General features: G+C 58.2%; 1 long non-coding RNA gene across 1 annotated transcript; it reads left to right on the top strand.

Moving 5' to 3' along the window:
- Window positions 1–1,415: 1,415 nt before the first annotated feature.
- LOC116583615 lies at window positions 1,416–9,273 on the top strand. The gene is made up of 3 exons (XR_004282805.1): window positions 1,416–1,542; window positions 8,150–8,161; window positions 9,262–9,273. It is a non-coding gene; the product is annotated as an uncharacterized LOC116583615 (long non-coding RNA).
- The last annotated feature ends 1,190 nt before the right edge of the window (window positions 9,274–10,463 follow it).

Genomic DNA, 10,463 nt, shown 5'->3' with positions numbered 1-10,463 from the left:
AGGACGCGTGGGGCTGTGGTTCCCAAAACGTGAGCTCCACACCCCTTCCAGCGCCGTCCGGTCCTCAGCGCGTGACCTCAGCACCCCGCCCCCCAACACACCCTGGGAGAAGCGAGATAACACAGCAGACAGCACGCAGAAGAGCCTTGCGGGGCTGGGACCGGGCTGGGGGGCTGGGACCGGGCTGGGGGGGCCGCCCGCTGGGGGGACTGGGACCTGGCTGGGGGGGCCGCCCGCTCCTCCCGCTGCTCCCCATGCCCTCACCCCGACCCCTTCACAAAACCTGACTCAGGATTCACTTTGCAAAGCTCTCCCTGCGGTGGGACGCCTTTTCCAACCCTGTTCCTGGGGTGACCCCGTGCAGGTTTTGTGAGCCCCATGCCCAGGAGCTTCCCTGGGGCACCCTCACCCCCTTGTTGGTGCAGCTCCCAGCTGAGATGCCGGAAGGCACAAGGGGCCCCAGCAGGGCCCCAGGGGCTCCCGGCAGAGTCCGCCACCTCCGTGGGTGCAGAGAGCGTGGCCTGCCTCCACCAGCACGCACACAGTCGTGCGCTGCCTCCTGGAAGGGCCTCTCTTGCCGCTGTGGCCGCTGCGCCCAGGGGCACCCGGGCCTCTGTCCTCACCCACCATCCACCTCCCCTATCCCTTGCCTCCTGCGAGAACAGGGTCTTCTGGAAGCTGCTGTGACTCCGCAGCGTGTTGGAATGATTTAAAAAATGAACCAGAGCCACAGCCCGGTGTCCGTCCTCACCCCTCCCGATGCCCCACACTTGTTCCTGCGGGGCAGCGGCAAGGCCCAGGTTCTTCCCTACGATCCCGTGATGGGTGACAACAGACCCACCCGGTGGCCCCTCTGAGAACGGGGCCCAGCTGTCCTGCAACACGGCTCGATAGACACCATCTCCGAAGCAAGGACACCTGTCGGCTTCGGGAAGCAGATGCTCCGTCCCTGGCGCAAGCTGCAGGGCTGGGCTGGCGGGAGAGCTTCAGCGGCCACCGTGCCGGTCACCGGGTCCGAGTGGCCTTTGTTGGAACTTGTCACTAGTCACGGGGCTCGTTGCCTGCGGAGGAAGAGGATGGAAATGTCCCGTCCTTGTGTGGAACTCGCCCCGAGAGAGGTGCGGAAGCAGGAAAGTGAGGCCCTGGGGTGGGAGAGGGAGGGGCCGATGGGGTAAATCCAAAGCTTCCAGCTCACCCTCCCCGGTGGGCTGAAGGTGTGCACTTGGGCCCTGCGTGTCCTTCCTGGTTTGGTTTGGCTGCGAGCTCGTTGCCCTATTGCAGGTTCCTGCACCCCGTCTGGGACGTCTGACCCTGAGGGTGGGGGAGCTCCGACGGGCAAGACGCCACGCGGCTCCGTGAGCGGTCGGGGGCTCACAGAGGGGCGCCGCAGCTTTCTGCCTGATGAAGTCTTCCGTGGGGTGAGGTCCGGAGCCGACGACCAAGAGGGAATTCTTGAGACGTCTTTGGTGCGAAATGGTGGCTTATTAAAGCACGGGACAGGACCCGCGGGCAGGACGAGCTGTGGCCCCGGGGCTGTGAGTGGTCCATTGTATGCTTGCAGGTGGGGAGGGGGTCAGGGATGGCGTAAGTCTCTGAGGAATTCTGGAAGCAAGGTGTCCGGGACCTTGAGGGGCGGCTGCTGTTGGGAAAAGGCTATTCTTCACCCGTAACAAAACCTTTTGTGAGACCCTTTCCTGTGTATCGGTGGGCCGTACGTCAGCATCTTGGAGGGTTTAGAGAGAAAGTTTCCAAAGGAATTGCTAAAGTCGGGCTACAGGGGGCACCTGGGCGGCTCAGTGGGTTAAAGCCTCTGCCTTCGGCTCAGGTCGTGATCTCAGGGTCCTGGGATCGAGCCCAGCAGCGGGGAGCCTGCCTCCCCCTCTCTCTCTCTGCCTGCCTCTTTGCCTACTTGTGATCTCTGTCTGTCAAATAAATAAATAAAATCTTTAAGAAAAGTACTAAGTAGGCTTACGGGATCCTGGTTAGGGGAATGGGTCGGTCAGGCTCCAATCTCCCCTGGCCGTTAGCAAAGCCTGCTGGAGCAGGCGGTGGAGTCCCTACAGGAGTGTCACTGTGCCTGCCTCAAGGGCTTGCCAGTGGGTGAGGAAATTTAATACTTTTTCTTCTGCCTCTGTTTCCCACGTCATACTGAGGACGCTCCTTGCCTGGGTGCCCGCGGGCTTCCTGGGGTGGGCGGGGGAGAAAGCCCTGTCCCTCCCTTTGGCCACCCTGATCAGCTTCAGAATTCTGCTTCTAGCGCAGCCCAGGACCCGGCCGGGTTCCATCACTGTAACTTCCCGGGTCCGGATTTCCCCGGCGAATGGTGACAACAGGGAAACTGTCACCATGCCTCCAACCCCGTGCTCCCTCCCCCATATGCCCAGAACCTCGGGAGGTCGGTGCGCAGCCTGCCCACACGCTTGACCCTTCAGCAGTCTGGTGCGGCCACTGCTCTGGGATTTCTGGTGCCCCACTGCTGGCTGGGAGCGTTCCGTAAACCTTGAACGAGACCCTCGCTCCCAGAGGCGCGCAGGACAGGGTCTGGGTGAGTTTCCTGCAGCTTGCTGTACCACGGTTCCGCAAGCTTGGGGTTTAAATCCACAGAAATGTATGTCCTCTCGGTTCTGGGACCTGAAGTCAGAGATCCAGGCAGGACAGGGCCTCTGAGATCCAGGCGGGTCTGCGATCCGGCCGGTGGTCTGGGGGTGGGGAAGGGGTGTCCCTTCCGCCGTCTCCAGCTTCCGGGGGCTGACGGCATGCCTGGCCTCTGGCTCCGTCATTCTAGGGCCTTCTGCTGCGCATTTTCTGTCTTCTCACCTTCCCCCTTCTTACGCAGCAAACCGCTCTTTAGGTTAGGCCCCACTCTACTGCAGTGGGACCTCGACTTGGTCGTGTCCGCAGGGAGCACCATCGAAATGACCTGTTCATCGGTACGAGGTGAGCATTGTGGCCGGGGGACACAACTCCACCGCAAACGGGGCCTGTGAAGTCCTCGGCGTGCGCTTGCAAAGTCATGGTGCAGGGCTCGGTGTGGGACGGGCTGTTTGTTCACCGTGGTCTCTGACCGCCTGGCACCTTCTCCCCGTGATCTTCTGGGAAGCTCTCCTGTTTAGTAGTCAAGGCCACAGTCATCCTGAAGCCAAGGAACTTCCCGTGAGGTCACTTCACAGCGTCACAGAGACCCTCTGTGACCCGAGGTCGGCAGCTGCAGAGTCCAGGTCTGCCTGGCCTCTCCTCATGTGGGGGTGGGCTGGGGGCCGACGCCTCTTGTTCAGCGTGTCCGCTGCTGCCCCAGTCTGAGGGACGGCCGTATTTTTAATATTCTACGAGTAGTGTGCCTGTGGGAACGACGCAGGCGGAGGAGCCATCCCTGGACACGAACCACAGAAACTCTAGACCAGGAGTGGCCTCGGGAAGGGTCCAGGTGAACCGAATCCGAGTCCTTCCCCGTCAAGGATCTCTACGCTATTCTTTCTCTCCCACTGGGGACCGCGTCCTTTGAGGTATTGTGACTCTCCCACTGAACGCTTTAAACCTTTTATTTTTTTTTATTTTTTTTTTTTTTATTTTTTATTTTTTTATTTCCAGCATAACAGTATACATTATTTTTGCACCACACCCCGTGCTCCATGCAATCCGTGCCCTCTCTAATACCCACCACCTGGTACCCCAACCTCCCACCCCCCACCCCTTCAAAACCCTCAGATTGTTTTTCAGAGTCCATAGTCTCTCATGGTTCACCTCCCCTTCCAATTTCCCCCAACTCCCTTCTCCACTCTAAGTCCCCATGTCCTCCATGCTATTTGTTATGCTCCACAAATAAGTGAAACCATATGATAATTGACTCTCTCTGCTTGACTTATTTCACTCAGCATCATCTCTTCCAGTCCCGTCCATGTTGCTACAAAAGTTGGGTATTCATCCTTTCTGATGGAGGCATAATACTCTATCCCCAGGGGTACAGGTCTGTGAATCACCAGGTTTACACACTTCACAGCACTCACCAAAGCACATACCCTCCCCAATGTCCATAATCCCACCCCCTTCTCCCAAACCCCCTCCCCCCAGCAACCCTCAGTTTGTTTTGTGAGATTAAGAATCACTTATGGTTTGTCTCCCTCCCAATCCCATCTTGTTTCATTGATTCTTCTCCTACCCACTTAAGCCCCCATGTTGCATCACCACTTCCTCATAGGTCCCAGGGGCCCCTGGCTGGCTGAGTCGGTTAAGCAGCTGCCTTTGGCTCGCGTCATGGTCACAGGGTCCTGGCGTCAAGCCCTGTGTGGGGGGAGGGGTCCATGCTCAGCAGGGGAGTCTGCTTGTCCCTCTCCCTCTGCTCATGCTCTAAGTCTTAAATGAAATTTAAAAATAAAGCGTATTTGTTAATTAACTGTAAAGCTAACCTGGCCTATAACTTTGGGGCACACAGCTGGCCCTGTCAGAGCATGTGACTCTTAAAATCATTTGAGCCCCTGTTGGGTGTAGAGTTTACTTAAAAATCTTATTCAAATATAAAAAAATTTAAAACCCTATTTGTAATTGTAGCCAAAACCACGGACACACCACTTCCCCTACTAAGCATTTTTTTAAGAAACAAATTTTTTTGTTTTGTTTTATTTGACAGACAGAGATCACAAGTAGGCAGAGGGGAGAAGCAGGTTCCCTGTTGAGCAGAGAGCCCGACGCGGGGCTCGATCCCAGGACCCTGAGATCATGACCTGAGCTGAAGGCAGAGGCGTAACCCACTGAGCCCCCCAGGTGCCCCCTCGCCTCCTAAGCATTTTTAAGTCTACAGTTTTGCAGGAACTGTTTTCCGTCTTGTGTGACCGATGTCTGGACCTGCATCACGCTGTCGCACTGAGACCCGGTGTCCGTCCAGCAGCTCCCAGACCCTGTTCCCAGCCCCTGGCCTTTCAGTCTCGTGACTTTGGTCCCTCGAGATAGTACACGTAAGTGGAATCACATGAGGCCTGTGCTGTCGTGACTTCCCCAATTCCCTCATAATATCCCCAGCGCTCCTCCGTGGTGTCCGATGACAGCGTTTCTTTCTAAGACCGAGTGATATCTCATTTTATGTACACATTTTCCTTATCTGTGCATCCGTCCAGAAACACGTGGGCCGTTCCCACGGGTCGGCGATTGGGAATAACGTTGTAGTGAACCTGGGTGTTCAAATCTCCTTGAAATCCTGCTGGCCTCCCCCACCGCAAGATTTTAAAATTTGTTTATTTGAGAGATGGGGAGAGACAGGTGGGGAGGGGCCGAGGCAAAGGGAGAGAGAGTCTTAAGCAGGCTCCATGCCCGGCGCGGAGCCCGACACAGGACTTGATCTCACAGCCCTGAGCTCACCACCTGGGTGCAAATCCAGAGTCAAATGCTTAACCGACGGAGTCCCCCAGGTGCCCGAGATCTTCAGTGTTTTTTCAGAGTAATCTCTACACCCAGTGTGGTGTTCAAACTCACAGCCCCGAGGTCAAGCGGTGCACAGTCCATTAGCCGGCCAGGCGCTCTGAGGTCCTGCTCTCAGATGCCTCAGAAGTCGGACCTCTGGGTCCGAGGGCGGCTCCAGGTTAAGTGTTTGAAGACCCTGCATGCTGTTGTGCAGAGTGGCCACACCAGCTTGCGTCCCTACCCGGGGAGGACAAGCCTTTCAGTCCTCTACACCCTACTCATGCACCAGCGCTGCTGGTCTCCGTTTCGCCAGGGGCGCTCCCGGCGGAGGGGCGGGGGCACTGCCTTCTGCTTCCTTGTGCACGTCTCCAACAGTCTGAGATGCTGAGCAGCTTTTCATGGGTCTGTCGGCTGCTTGTCTGTCTCCGTGGAGAAATGTCCGTTCAGGTCGACCTATTAAGCAGGTCCCTCATTCTGCTTGCTGAGTTGTACGAGTTCTTTGCATATTCTGAGTGTCACGCCCTTATCAGAAGTGCCGCTGGGTGGGAACTCGTGTCCGATGGTGCAGTAACTCACTAAACTGAATGGCTTAAACCACAGAGGTCCTTCCTCTCGTGGCTCTGGGGAACACAAGTCTGAGGTCCAGGCAGGGAAGGGATGCTGAGGTCCAGGCGGAACAGAGTTGTGCTCCCTCCTGAGGCTCCGGGGGAGGGTCCTTTCTGCCTCTTGACCTTCCGGGGCTCCATGCGTCCCTGGGCTGGTGGCCGCATCCGTCCCATCTCTGCCCCCATCCTCACATGGCTTTTCTGTGTCTCTCTCCTCTCCTGTCTCTGGTAAGGATAACTGTCCTTTGATTTGGGGTCAACCTCATCCAGGATGGTGTCAGCTCAAAATCCTTCATTTGTTGTATTGACAAAGAACACTTCCCCAAAAAGGTCACTGTCATATGTTCCGGCGGACACATCTTTTGTGGGCTACCCTTCAGCGCACTCTTTGTGCCTAAAATAACCCTTGCATCCTAGGAGATGAGTAAGGTGTTCTGTGGACCAGTGCTGAGAGCAATATGGTGGGCGTGTGGGTGCGGGGAAGCATCTGGAAGCATCCGACATGGAGGGGACCCAAGCCCGGCCCCATCAGACGGGGGGCTCGTCCTCCATGAAGGACCATTCCAGCGTCCTTCCCATGGGTGCCAAGGACAGAATGAGTCCCCCTGGAAGGCTGGTCCTCGTGGCACTTTATGATTAATAGCCGCGTGTAACCGGTAATTGCAAGGTTGGAGCCATCGATTTGCTGGCACGTAAGGACAGCCCTGTCCCTTTCGGCTCCGCGAGGCTGAAACAGGAATGCTGCGGACGGGGAAGGTTTGGGCAATTCAGAAAGTTGGTTGCCAAGGGAACCGAGCGGGTTTGTCAGGGTTGTCACGGAAACGTGTGCTCCTCGGCAGGTGGAAGCAGAGGTGGGCGGGACGTGAACTCCAGGCGCTCCTGCTCTCAAGCCTCATTCAGCTGAGCGACACCCCGCCACGCTCTGCTTCCAGCGGGGGCTCTGGCTTCGGAACAGTCTTACAAAGCCTTATTTTTCTGTCACCGCCGTGGAGGGCGTGACAAAGCTCCTCTGATATTAGGGCAACAGTCCGTTACCGACACGTGGCTGGAGCGTCCCCACACACCAAAGCCGAAAGACTCAGGCCCGTGTTCACTATGTGGGTCCAAGGCCAGTGGGTCTCCAGGGCCCAGGCTCTGTCTCTGTCCATCTGGTTTCCCCTTCCTCCTTCTAGGCCAAGGGTTCCTGCCAGTAGGGGTTGGGTCTGCAGGAGCCAGACCCCTTGTCCTAAGACCCTCCTCCATCCCGTTACGACCCGTTGGTAACACCTCTAACCCAGAGAGACTGCGGGTTCTCCCTGGGTCCTAACCCGGAGTGGAAGCAGAGGCCCATTCTGCTCTCTCAGTTGGAGCCGCCACTCTGCTCAAAGGGCTGTTTTCATGGGCTCCATGGCTCCTGCGGTCTGTCCTTCCCACAAAGGGAGATTCCTAGTCAGGGGCCAGGCACCAAGAGACTGGTCAGAAGGGATTGTGGCCACTCAGGGCAGAGCCCACAGTTGCGCTGGGATCCATGACGAGTCTGGACATCCCTGGAGGTGACAGAGTGGGAATCTGCTCCTGGGGCTTGGGTAGCAGGGAAGGGACTTTGAAACAAATGACCTCGGATGACCGTCCAGAGCACAGGGTTGGAAGGCAGCCAGACCGGGACCCCATCCTTGTGAGGCCACCCCTGGAGCTGGACCGCTCCATCTACCGGGCCGAGATGTTGGTGCAGCTTGCACATGATGCTTTCCCCAATTTTCTGCTCTGGAACGGGTGCAGAAGCCTGCACCCCATCCCCATGGCACTGTTGCTCCTGGGAGAAAGGGGTTTTCCCTGTCTGAGGGCTGAAACCCATTCTCCTCCCCATGCAGATGGCTGAGGGGGTTTCGGACTCAGTGTGGAGACCCGCGTGGGACTCTGGCTTGGCCACCTGCCAGCCTGGGGTGCAGGCTTCCCATGTCACTGCTTGGGGCCTCCATTGCTACACTCTACACAGAGTGTATACGAATGTCCCTGTCCGAGGAGTCTTGGGACAGGCCAGGACCTGCTACCCCAAAAGTGCTCACAGCCTCGAACACCTGCTTCGTGCAAACCACCAGGAAGGGACACAGAGGCCTGCTGCCCTCAACCGTCCCGTCCCCGTGGTCCCTGGATCTTGTGCACCAGCGACGTAGGCGGCAGGTTGGGTTGCATCTGAGACCTGACCTCTTCCATGGCACCCTCCCCTGCTACAAGTATGAGACGGGGCGGCTTAGATAACAGGCATTCACGTCTGCGGGCTCTCGAGGAAGGATGTGCAAAGCCCAGGTGTGCACGGGCTGGTCCTCCTGAGGCCTCTCTCCTGGGCTTGGAGACTGCGGGCTCCCCTGGGTCCTCACCGGTCGTCCCTCTGTGCTGTCCATGTCCTCATCCCCTCTTCTTGGAAAGACCCCAGTCCTGTCAGGCACGGGTCCACTCGAATCTCATTTCACCCGAACTGCCTCTTTTAAGACCCCATCTCCACATACAGTCCTGCTCTGGCGTCCTGGGGCTCAGGACTCCAACGTATGGATTTTGGGGAGCCTGGTGTAGCCCATGACATCCTGCTTAGGCAGAAACATGCGCCTTGGCCACTGCTTCCCTCAAGTCCCGTGGGGGTGAGGCACTGGCCCAGGGAAACACCACACTTGCTCTGTGTGTGTCTGAGCTGGAAACTGGACTTCGAGCTCTCTGATGAAGCAGCCAAGGGGGCAGCCCCCTCCTGGGGTATCTGGCTGCGTCGTCTGTCCCGTCGGGTGCCCATGGGACCAGCACAGCCCCCATGCTCATTGTTAGGAAAGGCAGGGCTGACAGGCTCAGTGAGGGTGCTTGGGCTGTCTGCAGCAGGTGCCTCTCCCGAAAGACCCTTCGTCAAGTACCAGGACACCTATGGGTGGAGTTGCCAGTGGACAAGTGTCAGCCTCTTTGTGCTTGGAGCAACCGACTGTCGGGGCTGGATGTGAAATGGGCCATGTGGCAGGGGGACTTGCCTGGGCCCTGCAGGAAGCAGTCTCTAGACGGGGGCTTGGGGCCAGGCTGTGCCTAGTGTGGGAATGAGTGTGGGGACTGGGATAGCCTTTGTGCAGACACGACCGATGGTCCTGGGCACAAGGGAAGCTGGGAGATCAGGACGGTCCCGAGTCGGGGGCTCAGCAACTAGGATACCGAGAGTGGGGCAGAGATCAGACCTGGGAGCCCGTGTTCGGTCTTAAGGCGAGATCACGATTCTGTGGTTGGATAGGTGCACCTGTCTGGGGAGAGGAGAAAGGTCCATTGGGGTCTCTGGATGATGGTGAATTTCTGGTTGGGGCAGGATGGCTGTAGGCCGGCCCCGAGCAGGTGATTGTCACCCTGAAGGAAACAGCTCAGACCCAAGGACAGGGACAACCACCAGTCCCTGCAGCTCTGTAATGGATCCAGAAAGCTCAGGTCCCTGAGCAAAGCCCCTCGTGGCCTAGTGAGGGGGTGGGGGGGTCTGTTTTCGGTGGGCCGACCTGCAACAGAGCTGCCTTTGCCATCCCGCAGGGACTCGCTGCAGCGGGAGCTCTGTCTGTGGCCAGTGCAGCCGTGGGCTGAACGGACTGTGGGCTCCATGGTTACGGCTTCGGACCGGGTAACTGGTGGCTTCCCAGAAGGAAGGGCTTCAGCTCCCTGCAGCTAACATGCAGGGTCAGGGGCCATGGGCTTCGGCTCCCCAGCAGGACCCAGCCTCTTGTCCACCGTCTGCGAGGCCAGCCCGTTGCACACGGCTTCCGCGTCCCCCAGTGAAATCGGCCCGTGGGCCCTGCTCTCCCAGGGGCAGCGCGACCTCTGAGAAGGGTTGGGGAGAAGTGCAGCCTGCAGGGACAGGGTTCCTGGGGCTCGGCGTGCCACGCGTCCTCCCTCTGCTAGGACGCCTGCGGGACAGACGAATCCGGCCGTTCTCAGTAGTACCTGGAGGCTCTTAGGATTCGTCCTTGGGGAGATTCGCCTTCCAGAGACTTGGCCCAAGGGTTCCTGACTCTCAGGATGTGGAGGGACCTGCTCTGAGTGCGTGAGGCTACACCGGTGGCGGCGTCGCCTGCACGTAGGTGGGCTTTCCAGACGCGGTGCAGTCTGCAGGGGCGCTCCTCTGCTGCGGGGGTCCGGGAGCGGAGGGGGGCACCCACGTGCAGGAGCGCACCTCCCCGGCAGCGGTCCGGGAGGGGGGACACCGGGGGGGGCAGGAGCGGCCTCCCCTGCAGGTTTCGGAGTTGGGGGTGTCATTGAGCAATGACTCAGGATGATAAGCCCCCTTTGATGGGCTTATTGGTCTTTTCATGTCATCTTAAAAAAAGTGAATCCTTGTCTTCCTTTAGAATGGAATTGTCTTTCTGTTGTCCTGTCGGAGTCGTTGAATCTTCTTTATTTTGAGGAGGTTTCTCTTGTTTGGCAGAGAGTGCACGTGAGCACAGGAGCAGGGGGAGCGGCAGAGAGGGAGAAGCAGGCTCC

The sequence above is a fragment of the Mustela erminea genome, chromosome X, assembly GCF_009829155.1.
Source record: "Mustela erminea isolate mMusErm1 chromosome X, mMusErm1.Pri, whole genome shotgun sequence".
In the NCBI taxonomy this organism is placed as follows: domain Eukaryota; kingdom Metazoa; phylum Chordata; class Mammalia; order Carnivora; family Mustelidae; genus Mustela; species Mustela erminea.
Note: the sequence above shows the minus strand (reverse complement) of the source record. Positions and strands in the feature narration are given on the sequence as shown.